Raw genomic sequence first — 21,248 nt, forward strand, 5'->3', positions numbered from 1 at the left:
GGGCCTTTTTATTTCGATTCGGTCGAGGTATTCAAATCCTCGGAGACGGCCTTGTGTGGGAAGCCATAGTTTTAAAACTTGTATAAAAGGTAAAAAGGTAAAAAGTAATAGTACATATTTTACAAAGGCCAACAAAAAAGTCAAAGTTATTTTACAAAGGCCAACAAAAATGTCTAGTGGAGAAACAAAGGTAAAAAGGTATAAAAGTAATAGTACATATTTTCTCTCTCCACATGCAAGGCAAATGCCAATTCCCCCATTATTTTAAAACGTCCATAACTTTTTCATGCAACATTATTTTTTTAAAAAAATTCACCATAATAACAAGCGTTTTTTATCTTTAATATGAGTATGACTTTGTTATATAAAAATTTTAAAAAAAAATTACGTCATTGTGTGTTTGTGTCTTTTCGTCATTGTGTTTTTTCTTTATTGTATCTTTCTGTTTGTCATTGTGTTTTTTTTGTCATTGTGTTTCATCATTGTCTTTGTCTTTCAAATCATCATTGTGTTTTTTTAAATGCTAATAATACGGTTTTGTAATAATAATACGTAAATATAATGATAAAATAACAACAAATTATAAAATACATAAAACACAATGATGAATACATATTACACAATTACATGAAGCGTAAAACACAATGATTAATACATATAACACAATGACCTGAAACGTAAAACACAATGGTGAATACATATAACACAATGACCTAAAACGTAAAACACAATGGAAACTACATATTACGCAATGACATGAACGTAATACACAATAACTAAAACACAATGATAAGTAGAAAGACAAATGATGAGAACAAAGACACAATGACAAACAAAAAGACACAATGACGTAATCTTTGTTTTTATTATTATCTTTAATATGAGTATCAATTGGTAACACTGATGACCGTCGTTTGAGTCATGCAAAAACCTAATTAACCTAAGTAGCTAGGGTAAGTCAGGTATCGTATCCACCAGGAGTATGTGGTCAGTGTAATGTGCAACTAGTTTCTAGAATTATGAAGTAACTGTCAACAGTGCTGATCACACTAGCAATTGATTGGGTTTTAATAACAAGCAAATAATTATTCAAAGATTCAATCAATAAACAAAGCAAATCACACTCGGGAATTCAAGTAAGTAACTAACAGCAATCTCATGCAACCTAACAGAGTAATTATCTCGTGTCAACTACAGACTGACTAACCGGTTAAACCTTAGGCATCCATGCTCGCTAACACACAACACTGGTTATCAAACGGTCCCTGCCAGTGTGACTCAAATAAGGGCAAACATATGCTTTATTGTAATTAACAGGTCAAACAATCCTATGAGCAATTGTTATAGCAATCGACAAACTAATCGTTCTGATCGAAATAAACCTAAACTGACTAATTGTACGAACATACTAAACATCAATACTCATAGATTAACATCAAAACAATTACAATTAGTTGTTCTAGTACATGAGAAATAAACTGAAAGATTACAAAGTATACATCCCGGGTATGACTCGAAGGAACTAGCCGCGCATCGGCATCTCTCGGGCCTCGGTTATGATCTGGTAGGCCATGTAGGACACTTAGAGATGATTGGGGATGATCGGGACTTTCTCTTATGCTCTAGAAATCGCCTGGAAGGTCCAGAATGGCGTCTACGGTCGTCAAAACTAATATAACATGCAAACCCTAACTTTCCCGTCTGTGCGGACCATCGCGTAGCACGATCGTCCCCTCCTCTAGTCTATCGCACTACGCGATGGACCAAAAGTCAAAACATCATTAAATCAAGGGCATTGCGTAGCGCAATGCCCTGCCTCCCACACCCATCGCGCTACGCGATGGGTCACTTCAGTCAGCAAGTCCACATGAGTGCCTCGGTAAGCGTGCTGGACATCCCGGGTCTTCATTCCATGCTCGTACAGATCCAATTTAAGCGCGTTAAGTACCTGTGACCTGAAACACAATAAACATGTATGAAGTACCATAGTTCCTAAACTAAACGAGTAAAACGGGTAAGTTAACACACATAAATATGTACAAATAAACCGAACATCACATCCCAACACTTATCTTTTGCTTGCCCTCAAGCAAAACTCTAAAGTAAACATTAATCGCCATCATAGGTCAACCGATTATCACCATTAATACTAGCATGGTTTAAGGTCATACCCAGTTTCACAGACTGACACTTTTTAGATTGACAACCCACAAATAAAGTTAATGTTACCATAAAACTATAGAATCGCCCAGACAAGTGTACTTTGTTTCCGATTAGAGCATACATGTTCATACCCCTCACACTATCAACACTCCTTTCGGTTTAATATCTGGACTGACAAAAGATGTGCCAGTATATGTCTTTGCCCTTAATATACCTAATATGAGTTACAACTTAATATGCTTGCAGGTCAGTCTTATCTCCACCCATTAACCACCGGTTGCAAAAAGACTCGGACTAGGGTTTTGCTGAGGCTTAGGTTTGGGTGCGGATTAGGCTTATTTAGTGACTCAGGTGGATGAAACTCAGTTAAACAAACCAATATACAGACTCACGAATACAAACGAACTAATTACATAATCAACTGCTATTTACAACTGAAATACTAACTGAAACTTCTATTTGTCTTTTTCCTGATTTTTCATATTTTTGTTTTTGCATCAATACTAACTGAAATGACTGATAATTACAACTTAGAACTTAACAACTTTACAACTCGTTTGACTAAGTACAACTCGATAACGAACTGGATTTCATCACACGGGTAAAAATAAAATAAAGGCCAAGGCTAAAATGGTATGTAATGTTCAGTTTAACAAACGAAAAAGGAATATTGTCCAAACGGGCTCCTAGGGGATAATGTCGGGTAAAGAATTTATTTAGTGAGGAAAATATGTATGGAATAGGTTTTCTAAAGTCCTAATCTCTATACAGGTGGTGGTATTAAGATCTCGAAAAGCATGTGACAAGCAAGTTCTAATTCTGTAAAACATACCTGTTTCCCTCAACAAATGGTAAGACATGTTTTATATCTATTATATAATATGTGTATTAAGTATAGGGGCCAATCTCACAATATGTCTGGAAATATGGGCTACTGATATGAAACATGTATACCCGTCCCCTAAATGATTCCATTTTCAACTTCTCATTTTAAAAACATTTGTCGAGAAAACTATCGAGAAGCTGAAAAACTAACCATGACCAAAAACCTTTAACTTGGCATTAATAGCAATAAGTGACAGTTAACAACTTAAGTTTCTGAATACTCTTCGAGGTACTATTGGGCTAAAAATTTTCAATTTTCCCCCATCCCTACACTTGAGGTTGACATTGTCCTTAATGTTAAAATAATAAAACAATTAATAATCATTTGGGGACGGGGTTGAACTGACAGTTTGACCACTTAAAAACTCGGGGAACAAATGTAATGAACTAAAGCAAAATATACAATTACATTTCTACCAACTAAACTAAAAAAATAAAAAATACAACTACAAAATAGTTTATGAAACCGAAATCACCTGATAATAATGACAATGCAATGCTAACTCGGCCCACAACTCTCAACACACTCGTGACAAACGTCTCCACCACTGACCAATTCTGTGTAACCAAATCTGCACAAATCTCGAGACATGTATAAGTAACCACTCACAAGTATAAGACTTAGGTCTTTCGAGAGTTAATATTATTATTATATTATAAAAATCATTACCGAGCCGAGTTAGTCAATTTCATAAAAAATTTTGTTAATTAATTAAAAATAATAAAAGACCTAACTCACTTTCGTAGGAATCATGGTTGCATTTAGCGTATGCAGCAAGCCCTTTAAACCCCCCGGTAGCCCGGGTGGACGAGTGAGGTCTCGTGAGGGTTTATAGTGAACACACCCACAAAGTTCCAAAAGAAACGCAAACAAATATACAAATATACATATTAAATACAGCAAACAAGGTGGGAGGGCTGTTATATATAAATATTATTATATTATTATTACTTATTTATTTTAAATATTTTTTTTTTCGTTTTTTTAAGAGATCCGTGGACCCATTGCGTAGCGCGATGGGTCAGGTAAGCACATGTCTCGCTACGCGACCCAATTAATTCAAATTAGGGTTTGGACCCCATCGCGTAGCGCGATGGGGTTGGTCTTGGCGTCATCGCGCTACGTGATGACGTCAGATGTCTGGGAAGTCCTAGCCACCATCGCGTAGCGCGATGGTGAGCTGTCCATGGCCATTGCGTAGCGCGATGTCCCCAGTGAACAAAAAGTTTTTGCCGAATTGGGGTCGGGCATTTTCCGACCCAGTCACTTTTCGACATCCCGACAACACCCTGAACATGCTTCCGAAGTCGGAATTTGCAATACTTACCTGGAAAGCCGTGAAATTAACTAATTACTTACCGAACCTCCAAGACGCACACGCATCAAAAGCCTCCCCACACTTGAGATATGCTGCACAGAACTCGAGACCAAAGTCAAACAACGACACAACGAAAAGAAAATAAAATGGAACACACTTACAAACCCCGGGTTGCCTCCCGGTCAGAGCTAAATTGTGTGTCTACAGCTCGACAATGCCTCGAATGCCTCAAGTATTTTTATAAGCCGATGAGGTCACCATGGAACTCATCAATTCCTTTTCTCTCATTCCCTTCCTTGCTGTCGGTTTCTCACCATCTTTCATCTTAATGACTCTCTCATTCCATCCTTTTCTCTTCATGCTAATTTTCTGCTCGTTCATGTCAGTTACAAAACATCCCTCTCTTGTATGATTTGTGCATGATGGTACACACTTGTCAACAAGAGGGTTAGTAGCATTTTCAAACAATAACAACCGCTTAACACGGTTCCCGCACTTAATGCCCAAAAATCCCTCAGCACAATCAATTACCGCATGTGCTGTTGCAAGGAATGTCCTACCCAGTATGACTTCAGATTGTTTAATATTACTCTTAGCATAATCAAGTACAAGGAAGTTAACTGGGTAACTAAATTCATCCACTTGAACCATTACATTAGTGACCATGCCCCGGGCTTGTGTATGAGTTTGATTCGCCAACACCACGGTGGTGTTTACACTTTTTAACGTGCCAAACTCATACTGATCATATAAATTGCCGGGCATGACACTAACACAAGCTCCAAGATCTAGAAGTTCCCGATCAGTTTTAAAATCACCAATTTGAATTGATAAAAATGGCACTCCCGGGTCTTGGAGTTTACTTGAAGTGGTATTATCCTCCACCTCCTCATCATCCGTGTTGGTCAATTTGGCATTTAAACATTTTCACAAATGCAATTTTCACAAAAAGTTGATTCATTAGAGTTCGATTTCAATTCATTTTGAGAAATTGTTTCCTTTTGACCAACACATTCATTCTCATCATTAACATCATTCACCACCGCCTTAACAAACTGCGGTGGTGACTCAACTTCAACACAGGTAATTTCTTAAATGAGGTACAAGACTTACCACGTTGATGTGCACACTGTTACTCTTCTTCGAGCTTGAGCTGGCATGTTGCGGGTTTACTGTGGTATCGCTTGGTAGCTGACCCGCGTTCTTCTGAAATTTCGACACGTCTGCTGCGAGCTGACCGATCTGCTTTGACATCGCTTCTGCTGACTTGTCTCTCAACTCGAACTGTCTCTGCGTTTCTTTCTGATTATCAGTCACGATATTCAACAACGCAAAAACCAAAATCTATAACACAATGCATAGAAAACCCCAATTAAAAATCATAATGAACAACCAATAACACAATATAAAAAACCCACTTATTTTTTTTAATTTTTATATAACAAAGTCATACTCATATAAAAAACGTTTGTTATTATGGTGAAATTTTTTTAAAAAAATAATGTTGCATGAAAAGTTATGAACGTTTTAAAATGATGAAGGAATTGGTATGTGTATTGCATGTGGAGAGAGAAAGTCACATTCATGCCCTTATCATTGATTTTTATTTTTAAATAATCTCCATCATTTAAATCTAAGATCAATTGATTAGATTCTTTCTCACAATTCTCATTTTTGTTGGCCTTTGTATTTTAACTTTACCCGTATAATATACTTATGTCTTGTTTGTAAATTAGAAATCCAGCTCCATATATATCGTTAAACATTACCAATTGGAACTGAGTATTACTCGGTAGAGGTGCACAAATTGGGTTTTTCAAATACCTGATTTTGGGCATGGAACCGGGTTCGGGTATGATCGGGTATTGGAAAATCGGATATTAGCAATACCCGGGTCGGCTTTGGGTCCCGGTATTGACATTAAAAACCATACCCTATATATCGGGTTCAGGTCTTGTATAGAACCGGGTATTCTAAAACTAGGTATTTGAATGTCCTATTTCTGGGTATTGAAAACACCCTATTTTTAGGTTATTTCGGGTTTTTTACTGGTATTTTCGAGTATCGATTGAATTTTTTTAAGGGGTTTCACTTTTTAGGGTATTTTTCAGGTATTTTTTTGTGGCTAATTTCAAGTATAAATCGGGTATTTGAAAAACCAATTTTAGAGTATTGGAAAAACCGGTTCCGGGTATGGAACCGGTTCTGGTTTTCGGGTATTACCGGGTACAAATCGGATCCGGTTCGGGTACGGGTTTTGGTATTGAAATGCATACCCTATCCATACCCTACGGGTAAGGTCGGGTACAGGTATTAAACGCCTTGGTATAAAATTGAGTCCGGTTTCAAATTCCGGTTTGTTGTATACCTCTATTACCGGAGTTGTAAAAATCGATACTTAAGGTTGCTGCATATGCCATATAGGTTCGACATTCAGTTCTTGTTTTTTTTTTTTTTTGCTTTCTTGGTTCTTGGTCCATGTCAGTTAACACTCGGTTCTTGTCGGGTTTTACTAAAAGCTCCCCAATAATTTAATTGTTTTGTACCAAAATTTTAAAATAAATGCCTTAAATGGCCATAAATATTTGTGATTTGTGTAAACTATTTGTTAAAAGCACTTCTAGTCCAACGGTATTTTGGTGGTGGAATAAGACTTAGCGATCATAAGGTCCTGGATTCGAATCTCAAAAGATGCGTTTTTTTCAAATATTGAGTTTCTTTCTGAATTTGTGGCTTGGTGGTGGATATGATCACGTGATACCACTCGTGACACGATAATACTCCAGTGATCCGTGAGTGATCCAAATTAGTCGTTCAAAAAAAAATTAAATATCAAATTTTATCAAAACTTTTTGCGAACCTAATGGACATAAACTAATGTCGATGCATAAGTAACTTAATGAATCTGTTTTAGACAAATTGGCAAATGCTTTTAAGAGTGTTTTTATTTATCCAATTTTGACAGCAAGGACAGTTTAAGAAAATATGTAATTATGTATTGGTTTGTGTAAACTTTAATCGTCTCTTTCTTATTGTAATTGGATTCTTTTATAATAATTAATTATTGAAGGAAAAAAGAATCAGTAAAAAAAATATTGTAAATTGGCTTTTATTCAAAGAACTTTGGAAAACAATTAGCACGTTAATAGGTTGGTTACCTCCTGTAGCCATTTCTCTATACTATGTGCAATTTAGGACAAAATCGATAGATGAAATGTTTGGAAATTAAAAATGAAATCAGAGAGGGAGAGGATGATGTCCACACGCTAAATTGATCGCCATTTTTGCATATGAATTTGAATAATGTGCAACACAACTAGCGTTTGCCATTTTAAGCAAACTTACAATATGTGCATAACTCATACGCCTTATTTGTCTAGTCTAATGAGAGAAAGAATTGCATTTCAAGTCTAAAATTGATATTAGAGTCAATTTTTTTTTTCAAACTGTGATAATTTTGACGCGCAACAGATTTTTGGATAACAAAATGACCGAGCTTAGACCATTTTGTCCAAAATGCCCATGCCACAAAACCAATAATTTCAATCAGGACAAGAATGATAAGACCGTCAAAAGGTGTAATTTCAATCAGGACATAATTAGAAACGTTGTAATCTAAATTTCCATTTGAAAAAGAGAGATCGGTTTGAATTAGCTAGGTAGGGTACTAGGATTTATGGTTACAGTATTGAGGAGCCACAAAAGTTTGAGTCACAAATTTCAACTGGTGTACAAAAGCATTGGATATGATTGATATTGTATACAACCACAGTAACAAATCTTAACACTGTTATTCACAAACTGAAAAATGAAAGATTAAAATAACTTAATAATTGAATCAACATTAGAATGTTTTTAAGTATTCAGAGGTTAAACCCTAAATTAAGTTCAGAAACCACAAAGAATAGGGCATAGACCTAGATTCATATAATAAATACATAAAATCCTAAGTTGAATTATATTTATATATACCAATGACTTATTATTAAGCATTAAAATCAATCAATCAATCACGCATGTATGCTTCTTCTCTTGTATGTTATTCCAGTAGAAGGATGAAAACGGACAGGCGACGATAATAATCGTAAGGTGGTTTTGCTTACTATACACCAATCTTTCGTATATTGTTTTATTTGTTATCAAGTGAAATTATTAAAGTAATGCATAAGTTACTATTAATATATTTCAGATTACTCATAAAAGGTTAACTTTTTGGTTTTAGTGTTATTAATGATATTTTGATGTGGATGAAGGGCATATGGTTTTCTTTTGTCTTTTACATTCAAATTCTAAAACAACATTTTTAAGGCAGATTGTAAAAACTTTCTTATACACGTCATGTTTCTTTAACCACCCCCCACCCCCCTCTTGTTTTTAGCTAGTACTCTTCATCACTTCTACACACACAGACACACACTCTCTCTCTCTCTCTCACAGTTAGATATCTATTCTTAATGGATCACCATATCCAAGGTTTGTGTTTGATTAATATACTGTCACCGTTTGTATGTGTCTGTACAATGTTTTTTTTCTTTGCGGAGTTGGGGTGGCAGACTCGGAAGTTAAAAGAATGGCTAACCAACTAATTAAACTGTTTAACTTTAAAAGGTGAGCTTCCTAGCTAGCTTTCACCTACTTAGGTTTAATGAATAGCGGGGGGGATTTAGGGCTTAAGGAGGCCCACCGTCCGCCTACGGGAGTGCTGTGTTTGCGGGTATAAATTAGTGTATGATGAGTCAAGAATCATTGAGTGCCCACCGTCGGTTAGCACCAGGCGTTTAAGTAAGAAGGGCAGAAGTGTGAAGAACACTGTGAGGTTTTCTTCGGCAGCTCATCCGGCCAGCCGGCCGTGTCTGTTCTTTGTTAAAAGAGAAGAAGAGAGCATATTTTATATATATATATATATATATATATATATATATATATATATATATATATTAAAAACCATTATTTCATCCACTCACATAATAACTATTCGTCAATGTCCGAGGGTTTTAGCCTGTTGCACAAGTCTCCATTGCATTTGTTTTACACCTTCATCTATTTTTTTAACACGTTTTCTACCTCTGTGATTTGTTCCACAAGTAACAGTGAATTCGTCTTTCTACTATTCCACCTTTCTCTGATCTTCTTGCAACCAGGTATGGTTGTTCTGTTGGACTTTCGTTTTGCCTCTGTCGTAGGTTAACGACATGTTATTTTTACCCAACCGTGACCGATGTTTGCTCGCCGGACCATTTTTCTCCGATTTTCCTTATTAGTGTTGGGAGTTATTACTTCCCTGTTCTAATCTTTTATCGTAGTTTGTGTTTTGTGAAGAGCCTTCAAATTAGTCCACGTTCGTACATTCACGTCAGGTAGTTGTTTTCTACAATTAGGGTTTCAATTGAATGTCAAAATTTTAAGGGGACCTTTAATTAACAGATAACATGATTAGGAATTTATTGTCATATTTTTTCCACATGATTAAATTGCTGAAGTTGTTGTTGTATAGACATGATTTGTAGTTTAGCGTGTTGATTATAGATTTGAAGCTGCAAGTTGTGCATTGGTCAAATTAATATTTACTTTTTTGGTCAAATCTGTAACTTATTTTGTGAAGTTTTTAGTTAGTAAGGAGGAAGGACTTTTGGTTGTTTTCAACCATCACTAACCTTTTGAAGTTCATTCATTCCAAGGCTTTCCCATGATGGAGCTTTGTGGTAAATTGAGGCTGTAAATTTTACTCTTTTTTTTTAATCTTTCTTAGTGTTTCAATACGTCAACATCACCCGTGTATACTATTAAGTTTTACTCACCCTATATACACCACCATGTGAAAACACGAACACGCCCGTGTGCTGTGACGCGCGGGTACAAAACCTTGTTAGCATTAAAAGGATAATATTTGGCCTTTTATTATCTAAACTAGGCCCAATATTAAAACAAAAAAAATTGACATATGTAAAAACTAAATATTTTAATCAAAAGAAGTTCTAGTGTGCCATGTAAAAAACGAGATAGCCTTTTAAGTGAAATTTAGTTTTTAATATAGTTTTATATTTTTAATATAGTGTTATGTTAATATATATTAATATACTAGATATAAATATAGTATTATATTTTACTGTGTAGTTAAATTATCATATTATTATCTATACATAATTAGAAACCTATTGCTACAGTAGCAGGATATTTTTGTACATTAATAATAATAATAATAATAATAATAATAATAATAATAATAATAATGATAAATAGTAAAAGTAATACTAACCAAAGCAAAACCATACACGACAAGAATCAGAGGCACAAGACTTCTTGTTACTTTTATTTATATCTAGTATATGAATAACATTTTTTTAGCATTTTGTCATTACAGTTAACGTTGTTTTGATTTAATTGTATTATTTATAATTGGAAAATTGGTTTTTATTGGTCCTAACAATTTCATTTTTGTCGGTGTTGATCCCAACTTTCATTTTGGTTGGCAACGGTCCCAACTTTTACATACGTTTCTTCCACCAGTCCGCGACTAACAGAGTACTAACTCCGTTATGTTTTTGCTGATGTGTTCATCTGAGTGGTCAAAAAAACGTTACGTGGCAGCCACCGTGACAGCCATCTGAGTTGTCAAAGACCGCATAATCAGAAGCCCCTACCGGACTCTGACCTCCCACCCATCGCCGCCAGCCATCTGAGTTGTCAAAGACCGCATAATCAGAAGCCCCTACCAGACTCTGACCTCCCACCCATCGCCGCCATCAAACTCAAACCCACCAACGCGTCAAACCCCTAATTGGGGATTTTCATATCAACATCGCTAGCCATCCTCCAAGATCTTAACTCTTCACCACCAACGCGTCAAACCCCCCAATTTATCATATACGAATCGGATTCTTGAATCGGAACACGGGGGTGGGTCGCCGGAAAAATGGGACAAAGCGATTGGATACGAACTGAGATGAATAACGAATATGGGGGAGACGGCTCAAGAAGATCCAAAACTCCGCAACCATGATGGTGGTGATGCACAAAGATGATGGTGGCCAGCCACCCGGCCGAAGATGGTGAATGTAACGGTGGCCGATGCGGTGTGACGGCGGCAGGAAATGGTGGACGTGACGGTGGCCGATGCGGCGTTGGACGGTGGTGGTAGGGGTGGCGGTGGGACGGTGGTGTGGGGAGGTGAGTTTGAGTTTGATGGCGGCGATTGGTGGGAGGTCATGGAGTCCGGTAGGGTTTCTGATTCTCCGGTCATTGACAACTCAGATGGCTACCACGTAACGTTTTTTTGACAACTCGGATGGACACATCAGCAAAAAGATAACGGAGTTACTACTCCGTTAGTCGCGGACTGGTGGAAGAAACGTATGTGAAAGTTGGGACCGTTACCAGCCAAAATAAAAGTTGGGACCAGCGCCGACAAAATTGAAATAGTTGGGACCAATAAAAACCAATTTTCCTTTATAATTTTATAGATTTATTACTTTACTTTTATATTTATTTAAAAATGTAATAATATTGTAAGGAGTGTTGGAACGAGCATGAAGTATTTCCTTACCTTCTGAGATGTTCTGTCGGGTCGGTCACTCAAGATCTTTGGGTGTGTAAACAATTTACTCTCTCATGAGCTCCGAAAGTTCATTTCACTCCGGGCTTAAAGAATGGTCGGTCGACCATGTTCCCTTTGACCCGACCCATTTTTTTTACCCGGTCCGTTTTATGCCCCCGTAACAAAAATTTCCGAATCCGCATCTGATGAATAGGTGTGTAATTGGAAGGTGATCAGGACTCTCTCGTACGTTTGCGGGAAGAGCCACTGTTGAGATGTATTTGTGCCTATATATGTGCGAGAGCCAATGCATATTCTAGCGGATTGTTTTGTGTCAATAATTAATATTTCATAGTTGATTGTTAGAGAGATTATTTGATATTAATTGAGTTTATTATTAATTTATTTCCAGATTATTTATTTATTTATTTTGCCAACACTTATATAATTGTGTGTTCTTTATTCACTAATCTTTAAATTTGTTTTGTTATTTGTATTCAAGGTCAAGAAGATCATGTGGTATTGGAGGTAGAATTGGAGACGTTACACCCGAATGCCTCCGCATCAAGGGATCATGGTAAGTTTACAAAACAACAACTCACAATCACAATATATAAAAATACGATTAAAAGGGATAGAGAATATCAACTAAAAATGGAAAATTTTGCATTCGGAATCGAAACCATTATGTAAAGACAGTCGACCAATCAATGCATGAATAGAGGTGTACAGAAAAGCTGGTTCGGAACCGGTTAACCAGAAACCGAGCCGGTTCGTTTCTAAAACCAGTTTTGAAAACGCAAAAACCAAACCGGTTCGGTTACCAAACCGGTTGGTTTGAGTTACAAAACAACAAAAGAAAACTATAGTCCATTCTATATTAGGCATTAGAACATCACCTGGGCAATAACAATATGGATACAGTGGAAACTCATCAAAAAAATAAAAAATAATAAAAAAGACAATACCCTCTGCATCCTCTATTGATAGCATCCATGCCAACAGATCCTAACATTGTATAAATCTAACCGTTGAGAAGGTCTTAAAGATACAGGGCTGCCAGTCATCCACAGCTGTAGAAGACATGTTTTTCTTGTGTCATGTTTGACCAGAAAAAGGTCAAACATGACCTGGAGCTCAAAAAATACTCGTGTTAAGTAACAATTCATCCACAGCCAAATTCAACTGAATAACCATGTCCGACTTTGTCTCAACAAATTCAACTGAATAACCATGGCCGTCCCCGAAAATTCTTAAAACCTCGAGGGCTCGGGGCAAGTGAAAAAATGGGCTCTTATAATAAAAAAAATCCATAACTTGTATAAAAAGGTCAATATTATAACGATAATTATGAGAACAATTAACAAAATGAAGTTATTGTAACAATGGTCAAATTTGTATATACTTAAACAAATCGTGAGTTTCTTCTAACATTTTTTTTTATTTTAAATCGTAGTCATTTTGGTCTTTAAATATAAAAAATGAACATAAGACACATTGGCATATTAAATAAATTAGCAAGCAAGAATAAAATCAAATAAGATTAGAACCAATTTTAATGTCATGCGCTTCCTATAGAACATAAAATGAAAAAAAAAAAAAAAAACCTATTACAAGAATCGAACATGAGCACTCCTTTTGATAGAAATAGGTCCAACCTGATGATCCAACTGACATTTATTATCATTTGATGGTTTGTTTGTTTTTTATATAATAAATGCACAAAAATAATTATGGGTCCTAAAAGATGTTAGGCCTTGGGCCGTTGCCCATCCTATGGGCCGGGCCTCCCTGGCTATAAATTGGCTCACAATTAATGATCATCACAGAATGGAATAACTGTTAGTTTGGGGTTCCACTTTACAATTTTTACACAACAAACTATATATGATAAACCCTAAGTTAAGTTCCCAAATGACAGGGCATACACCTAGTTAAAGCAAGCAACGGGACAAATACATAAACAACTTGAATAATGTATATTGGTGACATATTATTAAGCACAAATATCAATCAGTCACGCATGTATTTCTCTCTCTTGTATGTTAATGTTTAGGGTTTTTTTAGTTTTATTTAATGTTAGTTGTTAGAAATAAAATTACTATGATAGTATGATACCTAGCTTCTTGAATTGAATTGATGATGAGATGAATGATTGCCGTGGATGTTAATGATTCATTCTGTTAGGGTTTGTAATTTGCTTTAGACAGAGAGATTAAATTAGATTAGATTAGATTAGATTTGTTAATCTACCTATCTAATAAAAGAGTGGATTTTCAAAAAATTTTCTATTTTTATATAACAAGGAGTCTTTAAAATGCCACATGTCAATTCCTATTATTTTTTAATTATTTTAAATTCAAAACTTAATATCTTTCTTTTTATTTTAAATTAACAAGGAGCATTCAAAGTGGTACATGTCAAGTGGGTTTTCCACCAAATTCTCCTTTTATTTTATTTTTTATCAAATCACATGGCATTTCTTAAATATTTTTAATTACTTTAATTCAATTTCAAAATCAAACTTGTGATGCCTATCATATTCAGATTTTTTTTTATCTCAATTCATATGTTTTAACCCTAGCAATCACTATCCACCTATTACATTGAAATTCATCAGTATTCAATGTAACTATCAAACATTTATAATCAGATTCACATATTCAATTGTTTCACCTTCACAAATCAATCGGGTTAACATCCTCAATCGGATTTATCGATAAGTATTATTTAAATAAAGACATATTATCTTTAAAAACACACATTAAAATATCCAAAAAGCAAGTTGATATAGTACAAGATTCAATGTTTAATAGATTAACTAGTAAATATCTTCGAATATGCAATATTTGAATTACTTTTATTCTTAGTTGATTGTTTCGAAGAACTATGGGCTTTTTATTATATTTAAGGAGATGATTTGTTCTACATTTATCAATACTACCTTACGAATATCTCTATCTAATATATTGCTTATTGTATATTTCTCTAAACTCTTATTCTTATTATTGATTACATAATAGTTATTTATTTATTTAGTAAAAATTATCATTTTTTATTTTTTTACAAGTATCACCAATGAGAATGTAGTCTCTACACAACAAATAACACAACAAAGATTGACCACAAATTGTAAGTTTCATTTTTTTAACTAGCCATGTTACTATCACTATTATATTATTTTATATTATATATATATTTTTTAAAGTTTAACTATCTTAAAGGAAAACCGAAGGATAAGAAAAATAGTTTGTACTAACAAAAAGAAGAACCCCTCCCAAATATCTTGCCAGTTTGCACATCATAATGCAACTTTATTTCACCCTTATTATACAGTTATTATAAGTAATTTTAAATGACCGGCTTGGGTTCATGTTTAGTTCAAAATAATTGTAAGTAGTTTTATTGAAATTTAGTTGATATACATTAAAATTTTCCAATACATTTGTTGTGATGACTGTAAACCAAAGTCAAGGAATTATTTAGAAAATTATAATTTATATGTTTACTTAAAGTAATATAATTGTTTATATAACATGAACCCATTATCTATCTTATTATGTATACATATGTTTTTTTTTATTTTATTATATTTTTGATCACCCCGCGTGTCACACGGGTTCTAACCTAGTATTATAATATAATAGTAGGAAAGGAAAGAAAATAATAATCATTAAAAACATACCCTCAGTCAATCGATCGATCATGAATGAATTAGAAGATAAAGATTCCAGAACAAGGATGAAAATGGACGGACGGATGAATGGTGATAATAATCATAAGGTGGTTTTGCTTTAGATGACGCTCTTTCAAAACCCCAGGTCGGTTGGTGGGTCGGGTTATAACATTTGTCACCCCACCTGCATCTTTTACGTCTTCTCTTTTTTTAAATAAAAGAAGATTGTGAATTTAAGCCCACTCTAGTGTGTATTGTATAACACTATAAGACCATCCGTGATGGGCGCGGTGGATGGGGAGCGGAGGGCACGGAACACTGTGGAGGGGCGTAGTTGAAGCGGACGCGGAAGGGTTGGGCGTGGAGAGAACGGCCGACGCTTAGAAAGCTTTCTCTCTCTCCATCTCTCACATACACACACACATATATATAGGCTAAGTATAAAATGAAAACCCACTTGAGTTATGAAAACTTTAGAAACTCATTCTCAACCACATGTTTTTAATTAATGAATAAATCTTGTGGTCCACAATTAAAGTGAATAAAAAATGTAAATATAAATATAACTTTTTCTCTCTTCTGAAAACATATATAAATATTAATAGTTAAAAAATAGCAAAACATTTTTTTTGATGTTTCGATGTTTTGTATTAAATGTTACAACATATATTATATGTAACAAAAAAAACGATGTTACATAGGGTTTTCGCGGGTTTTCACAACTCAAGTGGGTTTTTAACCTTACCCTATATATATATATATATATATATATATATATATATAGCCCAAGGGGCATTAAACCATAGCGGGGCGGGTTTCGATGCCCCGTTTTCTACGAGTCGATGACGTGACACTGTGGATGGGCTTTGATGCCCCCCACCATAGCGAATAGCCTAAGAATCTTAAGTTGTCTCAAATCCTATTGCTTTATTTTAGATCTAAAGAGATTCCATATTTCAAGTTTGATTCACCAAATTATTACATTTATCAGTTTACCCCCTCTTTATCCTCCAAACCCTAAATTCATTTTTCGTTTGTGAAGCTGGTCATTCATCAGATGAAGAGGCAACATGTAGGATTTGCCTTGATGAATTGTGTGAAGGCGACAAAACCATAAGAATGGCATGTACATGTAGAGGCCAACTTTCTTTGGTGCATAAACAATGTGCCATCAAATGGTTTAGTCTTAAGGGGAATAATAGGTGTGAAGTCTGCAGTCAAACTGTAGATAACATACCCTTAGACCTCCTATAACTCTCAAGAACAAACACAACTGTCGGCCAGCATCATGTTGAAGTGGCAGCAAACGGGCAAGTTTTATTTTACTTTTCTTTTTAAAAAATAAAAAAAATTGAATTTCTACACTTCTATTTTCATTTGTCAGGGGTATTCTTCATGTGTGGCACCTGCCGGCACTTCTCTTCATATTATTATCTTTTTCAAAAAATTCTAGTAAGTAAAAGTTCTTGTAGTTTTTAATTTGTGTTTGTGTTTTGGGATATGAGATTTGGTTCAATTTTAAACCAATTTCATTCGCAAAACATTTTGAAATATTTTATTAGATCTAAAGTATTTTGCTTTTTTATAAATTGTATTCTTGTTAAGGTTCCGGACATGGCTGAGGACTCAGTTGATGTGTCTACCGTCTTTGCTTTCATGGTCGGGTGTTTGTCGGCCGCGATCTCTGCTCTGATGGGTAAGTTTTTTACTTATAATAAAACTAGAAACTATATATATATATATAAAATGAAAACCCACTTAAGATGTGAAAACTCTAGAAACTCATTTTCAACCACATGTTTTTAATTAATGTTTAAATCTTGTGGTCCATAATTAAAGTGAATAAAAAATGTAAATATAAATATAACTTTTTATCTCTCTTGAAAACATATATAAAAATTAGTAAAAAATGTTAAAAAATAGCAAAACATTTTTTTTAATGTTTCGATGTTTTGTATTAAATGTTACAATATATACTACATGTAACAAAAAAAAAACGATGTTAAATAGGGTTTTCGTGGGTTTCACAACTCAAATGAGTTTTCACTTTAACCTTACCCTATATATATATATGTATGTATATAAGGTTAGGATAAATACAAACCCACTTATTGAGAAAACTCTAAAAACTCATTCTCAACTATATGTTTTGATTAAAGTTTGAAACTTGTTGTTCACAATTAAACTTAATAAAAAATAAAAAAAATAAAATTACATTTTCTCTCTCTTTAAAATATGTTTAAAAGTTAAAAAAATGTAAAAAAAAACGAAACAAACTTTTTTCAGATGTTTTGTATTAAATGTAAAAACATATATTACATATGTAAAAAAAACAATATTATATAGGGTTTTCACAGGTTTTTCTCAAATCAAATGAATTTTTATTCTATGCATGTCATATATATATATATATATATATATCACGGTGTCTATCCATGGAGGGTGTTATAACTAGAGTCATTTGTGACTCACTCAAGATCGGTTTACTAAATTTCAAATAGTGGATGTTTGGAATCCTATTTTAACCTCCTTATAATTATTTTTGGGATAAGTTATAAGTCATGCTATTGTAGCTTATTAACTTATCCCTTCACACAATAAACAATCCCAACACCTTTTTAATTTTAAAAAAATTATAAGTTGCCTAAAATAAGCAATTCCAAACACCCTAATTTGTAGTTTAAAGACTTGAAATATACATTTTATTTTTGTTACAGCGAGAGGATTACTTGTATGGCTATATGCTATACTTCAGTTCGCTTTTGTGGTCATTTCGACTTTTATTCTTCTCCCAATGGTAAGAAAAAAAAATCCTTAGATTAATGTTGTTCTAACGAAATGTAGCTGGTAAACATATTGTAACCGTTAGGGTGTTAACGGTCTAGTTTTGACATTTTTAGGTTAAATTGTGAACCAAACCGTGAGTAGCGGTTTCTAGTCACCGAAATCAAAATCGAACCAAACTGAACTGTTACTAACGGTTTGGACTCACTGTTTGAATTTATTGAGGGATTGTATAAATACTAAAATTCTTGTGTTCAGTAAACTAATATTTTTTTTATATTATACCTAACTCAAAATATATATACTCAAATAAGTGTTATATAAAATATTTTAAAAAATAAAAATACGTTTAAATCTTACAGTCATGTCCGGTTTTATCATCATCATCATCATCATCATCATCATCATCATCGTACTCAGTATATCCCACCAATAGCAAAGCTATGGTAGGGTCTGAGGAGGGTAAGATGTAGACAGCCTTACCTCTACCCCATGTCCGGTTTTATACGTATTAAAATTTCTAAACCACAAACCAAATTGTTCATTGCGGTTTGAAATTTTTTTAAATAGACTGACTAAAAGTTAATGGAATAAAAACCCCGATCGTGAAATCAAACTGATGATCGTTTTGGGCGGTTTCAAGTCGAACCATAAACACCCCTACTAACCATTCCATATTTACTTCGACAATCATTTCAATGACGTATGTGTAGGTTAAATATTTGGATACTCAGCCCTTGTTAGCTATTGTCTCTGTCACTTTGATGGGCTTTGCGGTTGCACTCTGTTGCGGATCCATTGTTGCAGGGTCCTTGAGGCTAAAAACATGGTGGCTTCAACAACACCAAGAAGGTGCCAGCAACAACACCAATAATAATAATAATAATAATAATAATAATAATATCTACCGAATGAAGTATCTAGGATGCCGGAGTATGAAGTTGTGACATTCGTCAAAAAAATCGGTTTAATATTTGTATTCGTTTTATTTCCTATTTGTAATCGGATCCTCTCATTTAATGTAAACATTGAGTTGTTATTCGGTTTTTATCTTTATTGTATCTGCGTTTGGCTCATATTAATGTAATTCTTGATCGTTTAAAGTATCAAACATGCGAATTTAGATCCCTAAACTATAGTTTTACCCATTCTCGATCCTCAACAAAACCCTAGGGACCATATTGCAAAATAACAAACATTTTCCCTCCCATTCTCCCCTCCCCTGTCGTCACTACCGACCCCCCCACCCCCTTCTAATTTTGCTTCGTTTTGACCCACAAAATCTGAAAATTTGGTTTAATTGATTTATTCTTAACCTTCACGCCACCTATTCTTATGGAAATAACGAGATGATCAAATCAAATCAATTTTTACATTAACAAGAATCGTACCTCTCTCTCTCTCTCTTAAACTCGATATATACTTGTCCATAATTCAATTAAAAGAACTTCCAACATCCTCTTACAATCCCGAACCTAACCCCTAAGGCAATTGCATCTTAGAAGCTTTCCAGAATCGTTTGTTTCTAAGTTCGTATTCAAGCCATAAACCCTAACTCGTTGTTCTCTTTCAGTTCATAACCAATTCAGGTAGTTATTTCAGGCATTTCGATCGGATTTCATTGGGGAACAAAAGCACTCTGTCAATTTTCACTACAAAAAATGCCATATAGCGGACATCCAAAAAATGCTACTAAAAACAAAAAAAGTGTCACTAAAGACCCTGTAAGAATGTGTGGCACACAAAATAAGTGTCATTAAAAACGGTGACGCTAAAGCCTTTTAGTGTCATTGATTATCTCAATCCCCAAGCTCCTGCTTTCTTTGTGTTCTTTACCGGCGCTTGCCGGATGTATCACTCGTCCCGCTCCCAAGGTAAGGAGTCTTCTGTGTGTTAGAATCTTTACGGGAAGGAATCGCTATGTTGATTGAGAATCGCTCGGGAATTCCTTGATAATGATAATGACTTTGCCAGGTTCTAGGGGGCTACTTTTCTCTTTTGTCGATCTAGCCGTTCTCCTTCATTCCACTTGTTCAACCCTCTTCATGAACTTGTACAATCGACGCCATAGAGATAGCCAACTCTATTATCGGAAAAATCAGGAAAGGGGCGGCGATTTGGCACCAGATATCCGGAGGTATTCAAAGAGCAGCTGTGAGAAGCGGAAAAACCATCAAAAAACGACGATTATTCATGGAGGTATCCACATAAAGACCCCTTGGTTCTGGCAAACAGATCACAATTACAGATAGCTGGGAGCATACCGATGGAACGAACGAAATACGAATAGTTAACATAATATGGTCATAGATCTTAGGTTGTAACTTGATCGTGAGCGAATTTGTTGATGTTGCACCCATCAAGTATGGAAAGTGCCAAACATTGGGAACTACCCAGGGAGGAGTTCGTAACATGAACAACGAGAAGCGAGAACCACTTAAATGGAGGAATCGGTTGTGTTTCGTCCTTTGTTCCCATAGCAACTGGGGATCAAAAAGCACCAAATTTGATGACTTATTAAGGGAAAGACGAAGTAAGAGCATGCTATTGAAGACGTTGCAAGATATGTCGGGGAGGCCTTCGTTGATTGTGTACGAACAAATACGAGTCCAAAGGCAAGGTAAGAATAAGAAAGGGTTTAGCTAATGGAGATATTACCTCGTCTGGGAACCAATAACGCGTAAACCATGTCAAATCGAGACCGATCAATATCCGAACGGAAAAGATTCGAACTTCTCCCAGAATAGTTTCCGGTGTGAAATGAAATTCATAGGATATATGTACGAGTAATTCAAAGGATAACTATAAAGATTTTCTAGGATGCCGCACAGAGTGTTTTTAGGCTTTTAGTGGCACTTTTTTTTGCCACGATATTTAAACTAATAAA

Source organism: Bidens hawaiensis, unplaced genomic scaffold (genome assembly GCF_021521415.1).
Source record: "Bidens hawaiensis isolate Kalapana, Puna unplaced genomic scaffold, B.hawaiensis_p1.1 tig00019448_1, whole genome shotgun sequence".
Lineage (NCBI taxonomy): Eukaryota > Viridiplantae > Streptophyta > Magnoliopsida > Asterales > Asteraceae > Bidens > Bidens hawaiensis.